The sequence below is a fragment of the Callorhinus ursinus genome, unplaced genomic scaffold (assembly GCF_003265705.2).
Source record: "Callorhinus ursinus isolate GAN/ISIS: 27379988/994484 unplaced genomic scaffold, GSC_fseal_2.0 scaffold25, whole genome shotgun sequence".
NCBI classification, from domain to species: Eukaryota; Metazoa; Chordata; class Mammalia; order Carnivora; family Otariidae; genus Callorhinus; species Callorhinus ursinus.
Window position 1 is genome coordinate 2,902,290 of NW_027397087.1, and position 22,727 is coordinate 2,925,016.

At 34.4% G+C, this 22,727-nt stretch overlaps 1 protein-coding gene across 6 annotated transcripts in view; it reads right to left on the bottom strand.

Annotated features, from left to right (window-relative positions):
• DPH6 (diphthamine biosynthesis 6) overlaps positions 1-22,727 on the bottom strand; it is a 204,828-nt gene that overhangs the window by 106,850 nt on the left and 75,251 nt on the right. The window lies entirely within an intron of this gene.

Sequence of the window (22,727 nt, forward strand, 5' to 3'; positions counted from 1 at the left end):
AAGATATTCATCTGATTTACATTCTTCATGTTATTGGAACAGAAATCTGAAAATCCTAAAATCTCAAGTAATAGAAGAATGGCTGACTAAACCATGATACATTTAGAAGAGCAAAAACAAAGCAGTCATTAAAAAAATATTTTCAAAGGCTATGCAATATAAGGAACTATTTATGACATAAGACTCAGTGAAAAAAATTTCCACAGGTTGTGTATTAAAATATATGGATTTTTTTGGAAATATCCATAGGCATGGAAAGACCAGAAATAGACCAAATTATAATAGTGCTTATTTCTAAATAGTATTTAATGTTTCTATTTTATTTATAACTTTATACCTTCTCAAATATTTTTATACCATGTGGATTACCTTTTCTTTTTTTTAATTTTATTTATTATTTATTTGAGAGAGAGAATGAGCTAGAGAGAGAGAGCATGAGGGGGGGAGGGTCCGAGGGAGAAGCAGACTCCCCGCTGAGCAGGGAGCCCGATGCGGGACTCGATCCCGGGACTCCAGGATCATGACCTGAGCTGAAGGCAGTCGCCCAACCAACTGAGCCACCCAGGCACCCCTGTATTACCTTTTCAATCAGGGGAAATATTATTAAAAATACATTTATGCATATGTGTATTCATCATTTATCCCATGTGTGGATATACTGGCAGGCAAAATTACTCATGTATTTATTAAACAGCAGTGAATAAAACCCTACTGTGTGACCAATCCTATATTAGGAAGGGGAAAACACATTTGAAAGCAGCATGGCTGCTGACCTTAAGAAATTAAAATCCCATGAGGGATGCAGGAGAATGGACATTTTAAATAAAATAAGTGATAGAAGTCTATACAAAGTATAATAAATTACAAAAGAAGGAATTCTTGTCAGAGAGGAATGACATTGGGAAATACATTTAAAAAGATCATATCCCAAGTATTGAGTAGTCAGAAATATTGATTCTTTGCCCTTCTTGACTATAGGAAAACAGATAACTGCTCCTACTACTGTCTTCCTATATATTCCTTAATATACCATTTATGTACAAAATCCACCAAATATTTTTCTTCAAAGAAACAAGTCTGACTCTAAAAGGAAATATATATTATAAAACTTATCTGCTAACTAACTGACACAATCTTAATTGCCTATCTTCATTTGGTATCTGATTATATGGTTGAATCTTCTATAATTAAACAACCAATTAATAAGGGCCTAATATGCCATTAGTCCTACTCTAATCACCAAAAAAAGTATGAACACAGACCTGCCCATAGTCCTAAAGCCTTATAAATGCCTACTCTTAAAATCAGCACCCTAAATATCATGAACACTGACACACAAGAATAGAAAGGGACTTCTACTATGAAAGGTACCAGATCTGATTTTCTCATCATATGTGAACCTATCACAGCTAAAAGGCACCCAACACAGGCTGGGATGGTGAAGGCATTTAGTCATCTGGTAACAGCGATAATTACAAGTTTATAAGGACGGTTTCAAGGTAGAAATCCAAACCCAAATTATATTTGTTTCACTTGTCCCCATATGAAGAGGTTGGTTCACAAAGACAACAAGATAAATTGAAAACAAGCTGTCCTTTTTTTTTTTTTTTACAAATGAAAACTAGACCTACTTATTCCAAAGATAAGAAGATATGCAGCTTGCATTTATCGGGGAAATTATTTTCTTTGAAAAATGCCTCAGTTACCAGTATTATTCTGTTAATGAGTTCCTGCCTGTTGAGAAAAAAATGATCTGCTGAATTTAAAGTGTTTTTCATCTGAAAAGCATTCTAACATTTTTAATATGAACCATTCATTAAAGAAGCGCACTTGCATTAGAGCTTTGAGTGGTGATATTTGGACTTCTGGCAACATGACATTATTAAATAAGAAACATTTGTGAATGCCAATGATGTTCTAGGGCCTGGATAACTAAACAAGAAATTTATACGGCCAGTAAAGCACTAGATGCTTTTCCTTAAACTTCCAATTCTTCACTTGAGTAGAATTATACAAGTCCAGCTTTAAAAAAAAAAAAAATAGAGAAATGAATACTGTTTTATATGAAGAAATTCTGAAAGTAATGCTGAGAATTTTCAAATGGCAATGATTTCAAATGATACATATTCTGACTAAAATTTTTGTTTGACTTATTAAAAGGCTTTTATTTTTCTTAGCATCATCAATATAAGACATTTCTGAAATGGAAAATGATCACCATCTGGAGTACTTCCATTAAACAGTGAGCTCATGACAGAGTATTAGGTCACTAATTTGTACGATTATTGTCTCCCTTTGTGAGCTTTCTCAATTAAATAGGGAAAAAGTTGTTAAGGCTGAAAATTAAATGACAAAGAAATTGCAGAAAATCATAATCATTTGTCATTTATTTCTGTTTAAAGCTAGCGCCTTATTTTACGTTTGGGTCTCCACAGTGTGACCCTCCCAGTTCTGAATAAATTAGCTGTTTGCTACATAGTGAGTCCCAACTTCAAAGCAGAAACCGAGAGTTTGCTGTTCATCCTAGACCAAATTCAACCTAAATATGAAGCTGAACAGAAATCTAGAACTATAGTTACAGCTTTTCAATTGAGTTTCCCAAAAATATTCTTCTCGCTAAAGTGATAAGGAGACTTCTGTGAAACTCTTTAACAACAATAACAACATAAATAAAAAAAGGATTAAATTGTTAATCCTTGTTGGGAGAATAAAGCAACAATCAAAAAGTATTCAATTCTAAGCAAATCAGCTTGGTAGAAAGTATCTAATCTGTTTAGAAGCTGCTTTCTACACTTATTTTTTAAGCTTCTAAGGAAATTTCCTTTGATTCGTTTGAGATAACTTTGAAAATACAACTCATATAAATGAGATTTTTATATGATTTAAAACTATTCCAGCTTTATTGAGTTATAACTGACAAATGAAATTGTAAGCTATTCAAAACGTGCAATGTGGTGATTTGATATACACATACATTTTGAAAGAATTCAGAATTCTTACTATCAAGTTAATGAACACATCCATCACCTATTTCCTTTTTATTTTTTCTTTTGTTGAGAACATTTAAATTCTACTCTCAAAGCAAATTTCAATGATACAATATGGTATTATCAACAATAGTAACATGTTATATATTAGATCCTCAGAACCTTATTCACCCTACAACTTGAAGTTTATACCCTTTTATCACCCTCTCCCTATTTCCCACATCCCTCAGCCCTGGCAACCACAAATAGTCCCACACAAATGTTAGGATTTTTTTTTTTTCTATATCAGTGAAAAATGCCATTAGAATTTTGATAGGATTGCACTGAATCTGTAAATCACTTTGGAGAATATGAACATTTTAACAACATTAATTCTTCCAATCAATAAGCATGCATTGTTAAGGACATTAACACTGTTGTACCATTAGACTTACATTTTTATTTTTTATTTTTATTATTTTTCAAAGATTTTATTTATTTATTTGACAGAGAGAGAGAGAGAGCAAGCATAGGGGGAGCAGCAAAGAGAAAGAAGCAGGCTCTCTGCTGAGCAGGGAGCCTGACACGGGGCTCGATCCCAGGACCCTGGGATCGTGACCTGAGCCGAACGCAGACACTCAAGTGACTGAGCCACCCAGGTGCCCCTAGACTTATATTTTTAAAAGATTATGTGGGAGTATTGATCAGAAAAGTATAAAGTTAGAAGCAAAACATCTACTCAGGAAACCCTAAAAGAAGTCTAAGTAAAAATATGATCAAGGCCTAAACTACGGTAGTGGTTATGATGATAACAAGGAAATGGCAGATCTGTGACATAAGAAAAGACCAACAGATTTTAGTGGCATGTGGCTGGGAAAGGAATCCAGAATGCTCTCAAGTTTTTGGCTTGGTCACTCAATGGAGAGCAATGGCTTTGATTTTATAAGAAGTAACACACATTTGGGGAGGAATATTATGAGTACTATTTCGGCCATTGAGTCTTATGGGCCTTTAGTCATTCAGTGAGAACTGTCCAGTTGACAGTTGGGTATGGAGCTCAGAAAACAGGCATAATTGGTGATATAAATGTGTACATCAATGGTAGCTGAAACCACGAGAAGAGATCAAATAGCTAGGAAGTGTGGACTAAAAGAAGATGAAGAATGAAGCTGTAAGGAACCATAACGTTTATAAAGTGGGCAGAGAAAGAAGGGTCTTGAAAGAAAATTAAGGACAGAGAGACAGATGGGAAACTAGGAGGGAGGAATATCACAGAAGTCAAGGTCAAAAAGGTTTTAAAAAGAAGGAAAGCCCACAGTTCTGAGTATCACAAAGAGGTCAAAGAAAGGAAAGAGTAGGGGGAAAAAAAACAATAAAATGTGTCCATCTGATTTGGTTGTTACTGACCTTAACAAGAGAAATTTTAATAAATTGGTGTTGATGGAAATCAAACTGAAGCAGGATAATAAAATGGGCAATGAGAAAGAAAATAAGTAAAAATATATATTCCAAAAAGACTTGTTAAAAAGACATGGTGTAAGTGCCTGAAAGGAAGGTAGACTCAGAGTAGAATGTAGTATGTTTAGTGCCTAAAGTTCACAGAACACATTGGTGGCACCACTATGGAAAAAATCTGGTATGCCATTTCCCTGTTCAGTCTTACTTCTACTAACATACAGAAACATGATCTAGTTCAAGAATGACAGTCATGAGAAAATGTACCTAGCCTTCATAATCTCTTAAAGCATGGGTGTCCTTCAAAAAGCAAAACAAAAGAAAATCCCTTACCTTTACACCTCAATTATAAACAGTAATTATGCTCTCAGAAGAAAAGCTTTTTTTAAGTTTGTATCTTTCCTTTAAAAACATGTACAAAATTAAATTTCCATGATTACTACAGAAAACTGATTTACAGTGAAAATACATGATATACAATATTAAATGTAACCAAGGAAGTTAATAAAGTGAATTATTAAAGAAAGAAAAACAGGAAAAGGGAAGACTTGAATTAAAATGCTCAGCTTCACAGCATACCCCAAAACAAAATCTTGTATATATCTAACTCTAAGAAGTATAGTTTCTTCATGAAATACAAATGATAATATCTAGTTCAGGGTTGTGTGAGGCAACTAACAGAACAGAAAAGATAGTACTCAAATATTCATAAAAAGCAAACAAATATTGGTTGCTTTATTAACCTCCTTTATTTAATTTCTCTATTTTTGTCACTAACTTCACCCAGCCTCAAAACAAACAAGTAACTTTAGACTCTCCACTGTCTGAGGATGCTTGCTTGGAGCCAGACAGGCATTGAGACACTAAGACCCTCCATATCTAGTCACTACCTAGGGCAAATTAGGCACTTCACTATATACTCTCAGTTCAGATCCTCCCAGCTCTCCCTAAAAACATCAATGGGTCCTCCACTGCTCATTCGACCTCTAATTTCTTCTCCCTCCAACTGACCCAACTAACAATTTATCTTCCCCAAATCAACCTCTTTGTATTCCCCATCTGCCAAATAAATTTCTCTCTCTAATCTACATTTTCATAAATCCTTTACATAACTATCTACTATTTAGGCTGACTGCGCTAATTTCCATCTCCCAACCTTTGTTCTTACTCAACTTTCCATTTGCAATTTTCTATCCATCCTCTGGCCCCAATCTCCACCAAGTACAATCCTACTCATTCTTTACAACCCATTAAGCCACACCTCGTTCCTTTGATCAGAAATGATCCCTCCCTCCCTTAAGCCTTTTACATCTCTTACTCTGTACATTTCTTGAAGCCCTTTACCTATGTTATTTTATATGTATGCTCTAAGTTCTATTAGATTCTTTTAGTCACCACATAGCACCCTAAGTATAGTGTCTTCTATTCAGTCATCAAAAAGTACGAGAAGAATTCAGTCTTTTTAAGGGATTCTACAGTTATTAATAAATGTAGAGGATAGCTATTTTATTAATTATTTAGCAATATTAAAGTTACACAAAATTAGGACTTCAGTGACTATATCAGTCAAAGCCCAACTAGAAAAACAGAAACCACTCTAAGAATTTAAAGAAAAGTACAGGGAATTGATTACACAGATGATTACACAGATGATAGTGAGGTAACCCAGGACCAGCAGTAACAGAAAGGAGTAACTGTTCCTAAGCCAAAGGGCAAAAGACTTCTCCAGAGCCCAGGAACCAAGTAGTATGGCAGCAGCTGGAACCTCAGTGGATGTGTCTAATAAGAATTGAAGCAAGAGGCAAGCCAGCCACAGCAGATACTCCACCCAGAAAGAAAAGAAAGTGTCAGGGTTTCTTCCTTCCTTTTGACTGTCAGTCTCCCCAGTGGCTTACACTGCCCAAATCCAAGGGAAAGCCAGCTAAAAGGAGCAAGGGAATCTAAGCCCCCCGCCAAGGGAAACTGAGCCCCTTTGGTATACCGAACAGTGCCTAGAACGGTCAAAGAATGGGTATGAAGACAAAGAGGTCCAGGACCAAGCAGTACAATGACCTTAACAATATGTAATTATTTAAGAAAATTTAAAGAAAGAAAAAAAAAGTACTTACCAAAGTAAAATGTCTAAAAATCAATAAGACAAATCCCAACATTTTTTTTTCTCAGTAAATTACTCATTATTTGAGTTTCTATGTGCATTCTAGATTAAGCAATACATGGGCAGACATCACCTGTACATCCATGGAGCTCACTGTCTAATAAAGGGCATTCCAGAATACATCATCCTTTTAAATAGATATAGAAATATCATAAAATTCAGTGGTTTCCAGCATCGCCACATAAAAGTTAAGAAGGTTATCAGCGCTACTGGAAATTTTCTTTTATTCTGAGTGCTAATCTGGAAGATGACAGAAACAACTTCACTGACTATACCAAAAATGGAAATTTAGGAGGAACAGTCTTTAAGATGCTTGATTTCAAACTAAGAAATACTTTGCTAGGAGTCAGGCAGGGATAGCAAAAGAATCTATGTTTACATGTGCTCATTAATAAATGCCACACAGATTACTAAACAAACAGGACTTGTCTCATTTTTACATGAAGTCTGGTGAAAATTCTGGAAAAGAATGAAGTCATGGTGCCAGCTTAAAGATGAAGCAAGTGTTGAGATTTTCATAAGCTCACCAAATAAATCAGAGGCATCATTATCAGGTCAAGGACTTAACATTGAGTTATGTATTCCCTTCATTAAAAAAGTAAAAAAGAAAAGCCTAGATTAAAAATAATATAATCGGGGCGCCTGGGTGGCTCAGTCGTTAAGCATCTGCCTTTGGCTCAGCTCATGATCCCGGAGTCCTGGGATCGAGCCCTGCATCGGGCTCCCTGCTCTGCAGGAAGCCTGCTTCTCCCTCTCCCACTCCCCCTGCTTGTGTTCCCTCTCTCGCTGTGTCTCTGTCAAATAAATAAAATCTTTAAAAATATATATATAACCATTGTATTAGGAAAAGCCCACTTCCTCCTGTGCTTTTCCTTCACTCTCACACCCAGAGTACTTCTGATGCCAGATGTGTGGGTTTTTTCCCCACATCAAGCAATTCTGCAATACCAGTGTCCTACAGTTTAACTCAATTCTGACACTAGCTGCCTGGAGTTAACATCAGATCCCACAGTTAATGGCTCAGTCCTATAAGACTGCCTCCCCCCACCCTTCACATGCCAATTTCAAGTGGTAGGTCCCTAGGTTATCCACTTCTGTCACTTGACTACAAACTGGAGGTCCCCGTAAACATTCTGAACATTTTGAATTCTGAACCAGGTGAATGCACTGCCTCCTCAATAAATAAATAAAATAAAGCAACATCAACAATAAAATCCTCTAAATCTTTGCCCTTAGCAAATTTGGCAGGAAACTGATATCTAAACCAAGTTAATTTCTTCCCATCTCTAAGAAAGAGAAAAATTCAAGGGAAAAATTCCAATTAGCTCTGATCTGCATATTATTGCCTGAAGTGCTGTTACAGCTACAGAGTCACTAGGTTTAAAAGTCTAGCAGAATGTTGCCACATAAACATATGGAATTGCACAAAGGAGAAGCAAATACTGAAGACCAGTTACATTCTTAACAATTCTTTGCCCTCGATAAACACACAGACATGTGTGCATGTATGCACGCACACGCGCGTGCACACACACATACACCAGCCATAACATTAAAGTTTCAAGGCAGAGACTGTACTTTTCAGAATTATTTCAAGGTTAACCTACTGACGGCATGCACAGGGTTAGGCAGTTAAGACAAAACACAGATCTATTTGCCAATTTTTCATGGTAGATCATCTTTTAGTTACTCATTTTAGCATTCTTGAGGAAAAAGAGTGCTGACCACCAGCCAAACAGTATTTCTGTCAAACCATATTGGAATATTATATAAATGTAAAAAGTTAAAATAATTAAAAGATTCTTAAGGTTGATTATTAGTCAGTATCATCTAACTAATGAATATCAGCTTTAGAATTGCACTGAAAACTATTAAGTAAATGCATGAAATATCTTCATTCAGATCTTTGATATCAAAAGTTGGGACATAAATGCCCAGTCCTATGAAAGGGGTAGTGAAATACTGCCCCTCATGCTACCTGTAAACTATCACAATTGAGAGAACTGAAGACAGCTTAAACAGCTAGCATCATTCTTGATTTTATCTCTCCTTCAGGCTTCACCTCTGAATCTGGATAATGAAGCAGACATAGTAAAGTACATTTAATCTAAATGCACGGTTATCTTGGTTCCAGCTAGCAAACATTAGATATTGGTATAGAATAGAGATAGGATATTAAACGAAACTTGGAGATGGTCCTTTATAGGTCTTCTTTCCAAGCATTAAACTGCACATACATCCAAGAGATCACTGCTGTGATTTTCTAGGTCAGGGTCACATACCAGCTGTGGGGCAGATCTAGAAATAAACCCCAGATCAGTAATGGTTTCAGAAGCTATAGACATCAATATTCATTTAGTTTCTCCAAACTTTTCCTGCAATCAAAGGCCCTCAGAAATCATAAAACTAGAGAACCTAATTGGAGCCAGTATTCCAAACTTGCCAAGGTCTTTCCAGACTGAGCACTGACTGAGATGACATCCAGTTACAATTAAGGGATGCGATGCTATTGGGGCCACACTGATGAAGTTGAATTATGTATTTCTTAGGTCAAGTCTTTGATATTCTGTGGTCAATTTCAGAAAAACAAACTTTTCTGATACAGATGCTAAAAAATGGGGGATTTTAATGTTTTGAAGCATTTTGTATTTTGCCAAAGTTATGTTAACATTTTATTATTTTATCTTTTTTTAAAGATTTTATTTATTTATCTGACAGAGAGCGAGATAGCGAGAGAGGGAACACAAGCAGGGGGAGTGGAAGAGGGAGAAGCAGGTTTCCCGCAGAGCAGGGAGCCCGATGTGGGGCTTGATCCCAGGACCCTGAGATAGTGAGCTGAAGGCAGTCGCTTACCGACTGAGCCACCCAGGTGCCCCTAAGTTAACATTTTAATATCATTAATTTCTGAACATAAAGCACCAGAGGAACCTGAAATTAATGTAAAAGAAGACAGGCTTAAAAAAAAAAAGCCAAGAAAAGGGATAAGGGTAGCAGAACAATAAAAAGAAAAAAAAAACTGGGAGAATATTAAAAAGCAATGTAAGCCACAGTCTCTGCCCTCAAAGAGTTTACCTGTTGCTAGAAAAATAGATATATAAATACAGAATTAATACAAAACAGTAAATGAAAAGAACAAGAATTTTTATAAAATAAAACATCAAAACATTGCTATAAGAGGATACAAAGGGTAAAGAAGAAATGAAAAGGAAAGATTTTTTTTCTTTTTTTTTAAAATTTTTTATTGTTATGTTAATCACCATATATTACATCATTAGTTTTTGGTGCAGTGTTCCATGATTCATTGTTTGTTCATAACACCCAGTGCTCCATGCAGAACGTGCCCTCCTCAATACCTATCACCAAGATAACCCATCCCCCTCCCCCCCTCCCCTCTAGAACCCTCAGTTTGTTTTTCAGAGTCCATCATCTCTCATGGTTCGTCTCCCCCTCTGACATACTCCCCTTTTCTTCCTCTCCTGTTATCTTCTTCTTTTTCTTTTTTCATGAAAAGGAAAGATTTTAACAAAAACCTCGAAAAACATACAGCCATTTTCAATGATAAAAACTATTAGATGATTTATAAAAGCAAGAAATATTCCTAACTGACTGAGTTCCCATAACAGAAATGGTATCTTATAGGATATATGTTTCTGATAATCACTAACTGTGGATCTTTGGCCAAGATTCCGAACTTCTCTGGATCTCAGTTCCCTCACTGGTAAATGAGAGGTTTAGACTTCTTTTCATGTCTATTATTTTGATATTGAGCTGTTGAGACCAATAAACATGGTTGCGTCTAAAGAAAGGATGATGGAACAACATGATCTGAAGAGGTGCATTGTGACTCAGTCCTGCTGTGTTAAATCAAATAAATGAAACACAGGCTCACTTTTTCTAAAACCCACCAGAGGTTATCAAAGGAATTAGTATAAATAAATGCTAGCAATGATCTTTAATTCTGAAACACCAGAAAGTTAGAAAACTCATTTAAACACAATCTAAAAACCTTAAGTTTTTTAAAAAGTTCACATAGAAGCACAAAGACGCCACTTACTCAATTTGATGATTTTAGTTTATTGCTATTACAGTATACACTATATTCCATTTACAACAGAAAAAATATACAAAAACTTTGTGATTACAAAGTCTTCAAGATCTATCCTATGAGATTACTCAGAGGTGAAACTTCTTTAAAACAAGGACCTATGATTAATTAAGTACAATAGGGAGTGACTAGATTAAGTCCCACTTGCCATTAATAATGTGTATTATAAAGAAATCCCAATGTATTGATTTAGTCTTCAGAATATTCATTATAGAACAATTATAGCACACTAAAAGTGTTAAGAAAAATAATCTATGAAATGTAGGTAGCAAAAGACTATGCATATTTCTAGTTAATAAAACTTTTCATTTTTCATAACATTTTCTTTCCATGGGAATTACTAAAATTTTCTGTTCTAAAAATGAACATGAGACTTTCAAAAACTAAACCAAACAAAATAAAAACAAATACAATTGTAAATTATGACAAAAGACATTTAGAGATAGGCACAATACTTTATCATATCTACAAAGACTTCTTAATTATAGGTTTTATTTTTCATACAAGCTGAAGTGATATTATTTTAGCTTTTATTATATATACCCTATGCATATCATTAATGAAAGTGGGAGAAAACCCTGGAGGCTTACTGCTAGATTAAAATGTACAATTATACAATAAGTATATATCAAAGTATAACATTTATTGTCTGAATTACATAAAATTTTAAATAAATCCTTTTTTAGATTTTTTTGTTGTTTTGTTAAGGGGTCTTTGGAGGGGAGGGAGGTTTTCTCTTAAATATTAACATGGAGTTACTTTGCTTTGTTATACAGCATAAAATATTTTTCCAAGTTAAAAATGAATCATATTAAGCAGTGTTAAGAGCTATATAACAAACAAAGGTACTGCAAAGGCCCATAGCATCAGTGTACTTCATCAACCCAGCATATTCATTCATTAGAGTGGTGCCATCATACACTTGGATAGCAGTGATGTATTGGTTCCTGGTAGATGTATTACTTTTACAGGTCAGACCAGTGTAATATTTTATAAACTACAGTACACAGTGATTTCATTCATTTAGAAATTTCATTTCCTTGTCACAGCCTAAAATGAGTTTTTCTGAACGTTCATAGTAGTTTCATTTTCCATTTCCAAAATGTCTTAACTGGCCAACTAACCAATTGTTTAAATTAGAGTGACTTACATGGGTTTTCTTCAATTTCACATTCTCACTTCTTATCTAGCCATCTTAGGGTTCAGCAAAAAGAAAATTAGTGATAATGCTTTCAATTTAATTAGTATATTACATGCACTGTAATTATTAGCGGGAAATGTTATATTAATGAATGTAAAAGTTAGCAGTAAATTACCTTGTAGCTATTATCAATTTCCCAAGCTACTGCTCCTTAAGATAACCCTCTCCCTATGGTCCTTCCGGTAATTTTTCTTTGCCTGATAAACATGATGATTAAATAGCACACAGAGCAAACCTTTGATACTTTTTAAATTAAATCCATGCCCAGCCTAAGGGCTGTGTCTGATTTCAACTAAATGTGTCAGTTAATCAGATAAAAAATTATCAGTAACTCAAAGAAACAGCAGCCTTAGGCTTCATCAGTGCCAGGGAAAGCTGAACAAAATAAGACATTCAGACAATATCACATTATGTGTAAAGGTTACTGATAAGCCTACAACTAAACAGAACTGCTTACCACTGTAACAATGTCTGTCTGGAAAGAAATGTTATAGTCAACATTCAAATTCCTCTAAAATATTAAAGAAAAAATGTAATTTAGAAAAAAGGCTAGGGATACTTTATCCGTACACACAAACACACATGCACACACATACATATGTAAACAAATCCACATAAAGATAGTAAAATTATACAGTGGGTTAGGAAAGTGGAATTCTTAAAACTAGATTCTTGGAGAATTGAAAAAAAACTTATTATAGAACTTATTATTACCACTACTTCTAGGATACTTCAAAAATTATACCAAGTAAACCAAATATTTCATGGTTTGTTAGGGGAAGGTATATATAAATTCAAGATTATTTATCCACAGAGTTCTACCTAGTGTCTACAATGATGAAATTTCACCATTTTTTTAAAAACCTGCAGTAGTCTAAGACTATAGCAAAATCCTAAATTAATTAAAAAGCAGATCATTTTTAACCTGTAACAATGAGCATCAATAGTCATTTATTTTCAATATTAGCAATTAAAATAATACATATTATCAGGGTCCTGATTATTTTAGTAAGAGGATTTAAAAACTCCTACAATTATTAGAGAGGCTGGCAAACCCTTAAACTTTCACAGTATATTATGATTTTCAAAGCATTCTCAGATTCCTAATTAAGATTGCTGTAACTACAGAAGGATATCTTATAAACTGATATATCAGTAACAACTGCAAGAAAGAAGCTAAATCTGAAAAGAATAGAAAATTATCATTGCAATACGTAATGGGCAGTAGCTATGAAAAATGCATTTATAGAGCAGGAGTCCCAAACCTTCTAACAAAGAAAATTTCAAATTAATACTCCATTATCTTTATTCTTCTCTTCTACTATAATCAGATAATGTATTCAACTGCAACAGAATTCTCATTCCTCTTTATCAACTGCAACTTTTCAGGAAGTAGACCTATGACAGGAGAATTGGGCCAATTCTAAAATATAAGCTGCTAAATATCGAAGACCCATACAAATTAAAGTTATCCAACAAAATTTCACACTCACTACCCACATAAAAATATAAGATTATTATATCGTTAAGTCTGGATTCTCAATACATTGAAACACTTAACACAGACCCTCTGAAACCACTACTTTAATTAAGAATGATCTAGGAGGGGAGGGGTGAGGATGGGCAAAATAGGGGAAGGGGACGAGGAGGGAGAAACTTCCAGTTATAAACTAAATAAGTCATGGGGATGTAAACTACAACATAGGGAATATAGTCAATAATACTGTAATAACTTTGTATGGTGACAGACGGTAACTAACTACACTTACCGTGGTGAGCATTTTGTAATGTATACAACTGTCAAATCATTATGTTGTACACCTGAAATTAATATAAGATTGCATTTCAACCATACTTTAATTAAAAAAAAAGAAAAAGAATTATCTGAAGTGCAGAGGAAGTGGTTTTGCTTTCCCAGCTACTATAAGCAGCAATGTATACCCTTCAGGAAACACTTCTGACGATGGAAGTCCGTCAAGGACTAAAACTGCTTAAAATTAACACAGGTTATTGCTTCTCCAAGACATCTACACATTTCAGAGTTCACCAAAGAGCAACTGAAAAATTATCTTAAGGTTACAAGATGAAATTTGAACTGGTTACCAAGAGGTGACTTGATTTAGATGCTCTTAGCAGTCCCCAGGGCTCTCTGGTCTCTTCCCATACCAGGGTTTGTTAGTGCATGCTCCCTTTGACCTCTGCATGTCCCACATTAATGGTCACAACACTGTCCCTCTGAATACTCCACAACTTCAAATCTATGCAAGAGTGTTAACAATTTGTTTAAATAAAAAAGAAATAATGATTTGTAAGTATTAGAAATTCTAACTGAAAAGAAAATTATCAAAAGCTTTAGTTGAGACTCTATAATTGCAATAGTAGGTCCACCCTCTACAAGTAACTGAAAGGAAAATAAGAATAATGTCATTTATTAAAATAATGTATTTGTTATTGGATTCTAAATATACTTTACTGTTTTTAAATGTATTTTCCTGAATAGTGCAAATGTTAGTCTTTTAAAAAATTACTCTAATGATAATATTTATTTTGGTATGTGATGACTGATATAAATCATATTAAACTTTGAAGAAAATAAAATAAAAGTTAATCTTAAATATTTGTATTTTATAGCAATAATCAAATTTTGCTCCTAGGGTGAGTTCAAGCCAATAAGAAGACTTTGTAACAATATTACCTAAAATAAATCTAATATCAGGTAGATAATTATTGGTAGCCCAATATATGTATGCATTTTGTTTTCCACTTTAAAAGTTCAGATATTTATAGAACATTTGCTTATAGATAATTCTTTCAGGAAATCCTATGTAAGGATGACCTCCATCAGAGACCTGATGATGACTCACATTTGAAACTGAATATAAGCTTCCTGAGACTTAATAAACTAAAATTATTCTGCAGTGATGAGGTGCCAATGAGCAACCACAACAATTAAATCTAAAGGCTAAAGGTTTCTATCCAACAGCAACTACATAAATAGCAATGCCTATAGAATGCCTGTAAAACCTATAGTAAATATTTTTATTCTTAAACAAAATCTTTAATGTTTAAAACAAGCACTATCATATTTTATATATACCATTCTAATATTTAACTTAACTCCACTAAAATAATGGAATAAGAAAATCTAAACCACTTCATATTTAAGAGTGGGCATTGGCTTTAAGAAAATGTTATTTTTAAGATAAGAAATAAGAATTTGTCCTATTTTTCCCATATGAACCCTATCACTGGGTAACTGCTGGATAACCGAATAATAGGCAAAGGGATGACTCTCTTTATAGAATATTCCAACTAATAAATAAAGAAGGAATGACAGAATCAGTAATATCACCATTGTGCAACATCCTGTTACATAAATAAATCTAAGGAACAATCATCAACAGTTAACACCACAGAGACATAATTAAACATTATATGTCTCCTGATGGAAGAACATAAAACCATTTGTGAGGTATTCTTAAAAAACAAACAAACAAACAAAAAAAACCCCTGAATTTGAAGAGAACCTAAACACAAACCTTTATATTTATGGCCAATTGATTTTTGACAAACTTTCCAAGGCAATTCAATGGGGAAAAGAATAGGTTTTTAACAAATGGTACTGAGACTACTGGATGTCCATATGCACAGTAATTAATTTGGAAGCTTACCTCACACCATACACAAAACAATACTAAAAAATACATTTATATCTCAAATGTAAAGGTAAGAGCTAAAACTATAAAACATTTAGAAGTAAATGCAGAGGAAATCTGAATGGTCTTAGCTTAAAAAAACGCCAAAAGCAAAATTCATAAGAGAAAAAAATTGCAAATTAGACTTCCTCATGTTTTAAAATTTCACACTTAAAAGATGAAAAGATAAGCCATGGACTAAGGGAAAACATTTGCAAACCATATATCTGATAAAAGATTTGTATACACACTTTATAAAGTTTTTTTAAATTTTATTTTGTTATATTAATCACCATACATCATTAGCTTTTGATGTAGTGTTCCATGATTCATTGTTTGCATATAACACCCAGTGCTCCATTCAATACATGCCCTCTTTAATACCCATCACCAGGCTAACCCATCCCCCCGCCCAGAACCCTCAGTTTGTTTCTCAGAGTCCATAGTTTCTCATGGTTCATCTCCTCCTCCGATTTCCCCCTCTTCATTTTTCCCTTTCTACTATCTTTTTTTTTTTTTAACATATAATGTATTATTTGTTTCAGAGGTACAGGTCTGTGATTCATCAGTGTTACATAATTCACAGCACTCACCATAGCAGATACCCTCCCCAATGTCCATCACCCAGCTACCCCATCCCTCCCACCCCCCACCACTACTGAATGATAAGAATACAAATGACAATAGTCTAGGGAAGAAGACAAATGAATGGCTACTAAGCATATGAAAAGATGCTCAGCATCTTTAGTCATTAAGGAAATGCATATTAAAACTACAATGAGATTCCAGTCATACCCATTAAAATGTCTACAATCAAAAAGAGAGACAATAACAAGTGGTGAGGAGAATGTGGAGAAACTAAAACCCTCATTCACTGTGGGTAGGGATGTAAAATGGTGCACCCATGTTTGAAAAAAATTTGGCAATTCCTTAGAAAGTTGAGCATAAATTTACCCTATATCCAGCAATTCCATTTCTGGTGTCTATACATGAGAAATGAAAATATATGTAACACAAAATTTATATGTGAATGTTCATAGCACCATATATATATATATATATATATATATATATATATATATATATATTAGCCCCAAACTGGAAAAAAATGTGGCATATCTATATAATGGAATGCCATTCTGCAATAAAAAGGAATGAAATAATGCAAAATGTACAACATGGATGGACCTAAAAAACATCATGGTAAATGAAAGAAACTGAACACAGAAGACTATATATTACATTATTTCATTTATATGAAATGTTCAGAAGAGGCAAATTCATAGAGACAGAAAGGAGATTTAAAAACAAAGAAGATAGCAGGAAGGGAAAAATGAAGGGGAGGGAATTCTGAGGTGAGACGAACCATGAGAGACTATGGACTCTAAGAAACAGAGTTCTAGACGGGAGGTGGGTGGGGGAATGGGTTAGCCTGGTGATGGGTATTAAAGAGGGCACGTACTGCATGGAGCACTGGGTGTTATACGCAAACAATGAATCATGGAACACTACATCAAAAACAAATGGTGTAATGTATGGTGATTAACATAATTATAAAAAAAAAAAGATTAAGTAGGTTTCCTGGGGTTGAGATATGGGAGCAAAGCCTGTGAATGCAAATGATACAGAGAAACTCACTGGAATAGAGATGTTCTAAAGCTGGATTATGGTAATGACTGCACTACTCTGTAGATCTACTAAAATCATTATACTATACAGTTATGGATAATCTTATATTACACAATGGGTAAATTTTATAGCATGTTGTAAATTATGCCTCAATAAAGCTATAAAAAAATCAACAATGAATAAGGGGTAGGGAGACACAGATGAAACAAGATTGGTAATAGCCTGATAATTTTTAAAGTTGGTTAAATATTAGTTTTCTATTGCTGCATAAGAAATTATTCCAAAGTTTATTGGTTTAAAACAAGAAGTTTTTATTATTTTGCAGATTTTGTGCTTAGGAATCCAAGTACAGCTTAGCTGGACACCTCTGGTGTAAGGTCTCTCATGAAGTTGCAATCATGCTGTAGCTAAGGCAATGATCTCATCTGAAGATACAAGAGGGGCAATATCTGTTTTCAAGCTCACTTACATGGTTACTGTCAGAATTCAGTTCCTCATGGACTTTTACACCAACAGTGCCAGTTTCTTACTGACTGTTGCCAGAGGCCTTCCTCAGTGCCTTGCTATGTTGACCTCGCTCAAAGTGATTGAGCATTAGAGCCAGAAAGGAAGCACACAAGATAAAAACAAACAAACAAGTCTTTTTTTTTTCTTTTTAAAGGTTTTATTTATTTATTTGAGAGAGAGATAGCATAGTGGGGATAAGGGGCAGAGGGAGAAAGAGAAGCAGGCTCCCCACTAAGCAGGGAGCCCCATATGGGACTCAGTCCCAGGACCCTGAGATCATGACCTGAACCGAAGGCAGACACTTAACCAACTGAGCCACCCCGGTGCCCCCAAAACCAGTCTTTTTGTAACCTAATCTTGGAGTGACATCCCATCACTTTAGCTATATTCTTTTGGTTAGAAGTAAGTCACCAGGTCTAGCCCACATGCAAAGGAAGAGTATTACAAAAGGCCACAGATGCTAGGAAGCACAGATCATTGAGGGCCATCTTAGAGGCTGCCAAATGCAATTACCAAGGTGACTGGTAATTGGGTTAGTTACACTATATCCTACTTTGATGTAAGTTTGAAATTTTCCATGACAAAAAGCTCAAAAACAAAGAGAAAATACTATTTTTAGAAACTAAATATAAGGAAGTTTCTACAAAGTAGCAAGATAATGAAAGTATCATTAAATGAAAAAAGCCTGATCATTTTCACATTTATTGACCACTTACCATGCAGGAAACAATGTTCTAAATGCTTAACATGTATTAATGTAATTTAACTTTCACAACAATCCTCTGTGGTAGGTATTACTAATTCACAATTTTAAAGATGAGAAAAATGAGGCACAGACAGGTTAAATAACTTGTCCAAGGTCACATAGCTAGTGTGAGGTAGAACCAAAGAGTTCCATAGTGCTAGGGAGGGGGATGGGGATTGGATGGCACATAGAGAACACATCAAAAGTTTAGAATTAGGAATTCTTGGTGAAGGGGACTGAGATTTTTTGTGTTGACATATTAATGTTTAAATCATGACTACACTATTCATGTGTCATTTTATGTTACTATGTCAAAATAACCGAATGGTCTTAACTCTCCTTTGTCAACTCCATTACAAGATCAGGTCATTATGAAGATAAACTTATTTCGATGGTTCATCTTCTGCTCAAAACTTCAGCATGGATGATCTTCAGATATAAACAATTTTTAATAGCTAACCTAATTTCACATTTATACATATCCTAATGTGGCCAACTGTTCTTTTCAACTCTCTTTTGTTCTACCAAATCACATGCCTTCATCAGTCTCTGATCAGTTGGCAAGGTAAGACTTCCTTTTCCCCTGCTACACTCTCTCTGTGTCAGAGTCAAATGTGTAATAATAACTTGTTTGGATAGCACACCTCTGAATTTATGAAGTAAGTTCATACATATTATCTTATTCGATCCTTCTCACAACAGACTGTGATGATTTGGTAGTTTACTATAGCACTGCTAAATTTAGATCCTGCTAAATTTAGATTATAGTGATAATGATGAAAAGGTAGTGAATTCAAACCTCAAACGCAGATGACTGCTTCTTAGTCCAGGGCCCTTCCCAGTACCCACTGTCCTTCTCTAGATAGTTCCGGAATTCAGGAGATCACAAATCACTAGCTACCTTAAGTAATTAAATATAAGAAAAAAAGAAAAAGGAATACATTTCACATCATGTAAAATTCAGTTCTGTGGAACTATAAAAGGGAAAAATGGTAAGGAAAGGAAATTATAATAAAAATGGAATTAAGAAATCTGGTTGAGTACCATAGACACTATAATTCAGAAATAATGAGACTTGAATTTTACTAAATTCCCTAAAAATACAAGATTGATACTGCAACTTTGTGCACAGCAAGATATAAAATCACTTAACAACTTGTAATTTCAATGAATGTAGTAAATACATATTTAGTTGTTTGTCCAGGATCTCTTTTCTGCAAACTGCCCACCCACCATCTATGTGGTAACCACAGTGATTTTAATGGGCACTCCAAGCTGGGTAATAGTTGACTTCTCAGAAGTTTGAAATTGGAATGAAGAGATTTCAATCTCAGCCTAAAATGGGCTCTTGAAAAGAGAGTTATAACCTTGGAAACTATTAGCAGCCATGTTTTCTACTACATGACCTGTGGATCTGAGAAAATCAATCTACTGAGAGAAAATAGAGTGGATAAACAAAGAGAAAGAGAAAGTTTTCAAAGTGCTCCAAACCCTAATCCTAGTTTCATGAGATTCCCTTCTCTCCTTAAAAGTTTTTTTTTTAAATTCTATTATGTTATGTTAATCACCATACATCACATCATTAGTTTTTGATGTAGTATTCCATGATTCATTGCTTAAAAGTTTTTTCTAGCTTAACTTGGTTTGTCACTTGTAACCAGAAATCCAACTAGTATGTTACACACACAGAATATTATGCATATTAATAAATACTAACTATAGTTATAACCAAAACTTATACTCTAAATTCCTGCAGGAAAAGACCTGTATCTTTCTCATGTTTAAATTTCTCTGAAGAGATAAAAAATATCTACCCCAGAGCAAATATTTGGAAAGATCTCCTTAATATAGTAAGTGGGGGGAAAAAACTGAGGTATTCAATAGTACATAGAATGAGATCCCTTTGGTTTACAAACTAAAAGATTAAATATGAAAACCATTTTTTTCTAGTGCAATATGCAAAAACTATTAAATGTTTGGCTCTGGGAGGATGGAAAACAAAGTCTACCTTCATGTGCAGTTATATCGTCTAATAATGCATCTTTTTTTAATACACTAACAAGGGTTACCTGGGTTATGGGATTCCAAGATATTTTTATCATTCCTCTGAATTTAAAAACCTAATAATGATTACTTTTAAAAAATTGCAAAAAGAAATAAACAATTAGACAAAATGGTTGAAAACGCATAAGCCCAGAAGGAATGCCCCCCATGCAGAAGGGCCACCCAAACTTAAAGAAAATAGTCAATGCTAAGAGAAGACTGGGAAATTATCTCTCTACTTGGACTAAATCTATTCCAGGCTCACTAGTCCTTTTTCAACCACCTCAATTCTTGGGTTAATTGGCACTTCCCTTACCAGTCAAGTCTGAGATTTGTGTGGCTCCCTCTTAGTCCTCTTAAAGAAAAACAAAACTAAAACACAGAAAGGACAGCCTGAATTGCCAGTCATGATGAGAGATGTGTAGTAGATCAAATGAATGTGGAATGTAGCTAATAAATGAACTATGTTCCACCACTGTAAAACAAATACCTTCAGACTGAAAAAGGAAAAAAATATAAATTATTATGTATATGTGATCACATAGAGCCATATAAGGATAGCAATCTGTCGTGTCAACATTTCATCTTCTTTAGGTCCGGTATTACATGAAAGAATATTTTCTCATAATAAATTCATATGTGCCACTTCATTCATGCTATTTTATTTAGAATTTCTCTTTTCTAAGATAGCCTCCTGGGACATGCATCTCATTTTCATGAGGGTCCCTGAGAGACTTGAGCATACAGTATTTACTTCAGTACAATGTCAACAACATATTGCAGAACATTTCATCTAAAATAATAATAGAAAATGTTCAGCCATCTTTCCATTTGGAAAAATATATCTGGAAGAATGTGATGTCTGACGAAATCCACATTGTTTAAACACACTGTGCCATCTCAGCTTGCTTTGGGAATTTAAAGACATATATATGTATGTGTATATATATATACACACACACACACACACACACACACATATACACACACATATTTTTTAAAAGAATGGAAGAATGTAGACAGATAAAAGTCTGTACAACACTAGGGAAGAGAAAATTAATGGATATCTACATACTGTTCCTGGCACAGAGTAAACAAGAACACCATAAGGTTAGCTGACTATCTGACTTGGCCCAAAGTAAAATGACCAGATTCGCAGATAAAGAAAAATTATCTACAAAGTAGACTGTTTCTGAAGTTAGTATCCTAAACCAAGCTCTTTCAAGTTCTTCCTATAATCACTTCCTCAGTGATTCTGTCAATTAATCATCCAGACTGTCATGGTCAACATCAAACATGAAGCCAGTGAAAGAAGAGAATTAAATCACCTATTAGGTTACTCAAGTTTTTCATTCAGACATGAGAATATTCGCCAGGAAACAAATGAAAATTATTTATCATATGGGTGCTAGGAGGTAATCCATAAAATTTCCCTCCCTCTTTATCAGTAATAGCAAACCACAGGAATAAGATTTCCTAAGATTCAGAAACGTTCTTTCTCTCATAAAGGATATTTCCACTGACTACCACTGACAGATTTGCAAATTGGAGAGCACTGCTAACAATTAGAGTTGTTAAACTAAATGCTTGCTCTCTGCTAAGAGTTTTAAATGTATTAATCTTATTTAATCTTCACTATAACTTCATAAGGTATGTTCTTTTATTTTTAATTTTACAAATAAGAATACTGAAGTAGAGAGGGACTAAGTAACTTGCTCAAGAACTCTTAGGGCCATATGGCATCAGGATCTAAACCCTGGCAAATTGGCCTGAGTCCAGGCGTATAACCACTACACTAAAAACCAGAGTAAAGATATTGAAAAAAATGAATAATTAATTCCAGTATTTCAGTTTCCTAGACAATATGTAGAACTTACAAATATAGATCCAAATGTGTAAATTACTTTGATGTGATTTTTAGTGCTATCTTTAACGTTAAAAAAAAAAAAAGATGGTTCTATTTTCTACCATGAGAAGGCCACTAACTTTAAATTCTTTACCCAAGAATAGTGGATTCAGGGCTCCTGGGTGGCTCAGTTGGTTAAGCGACTGCCTTCGGCTCAGGTCATGATCCTGGAGTCCCAGGATCGAGTCCCGCATCGGGCTCGCTGCTCAGCAGGGAGTCTGCTTCTCCCTCTGACCTTCTTCCCTCTCATGCTCTCTCTCTACCATTCTCTCTCTCTCTCTCAGTAAATAAATAAAAATCTTAAAAAAAAAGAATAGTGG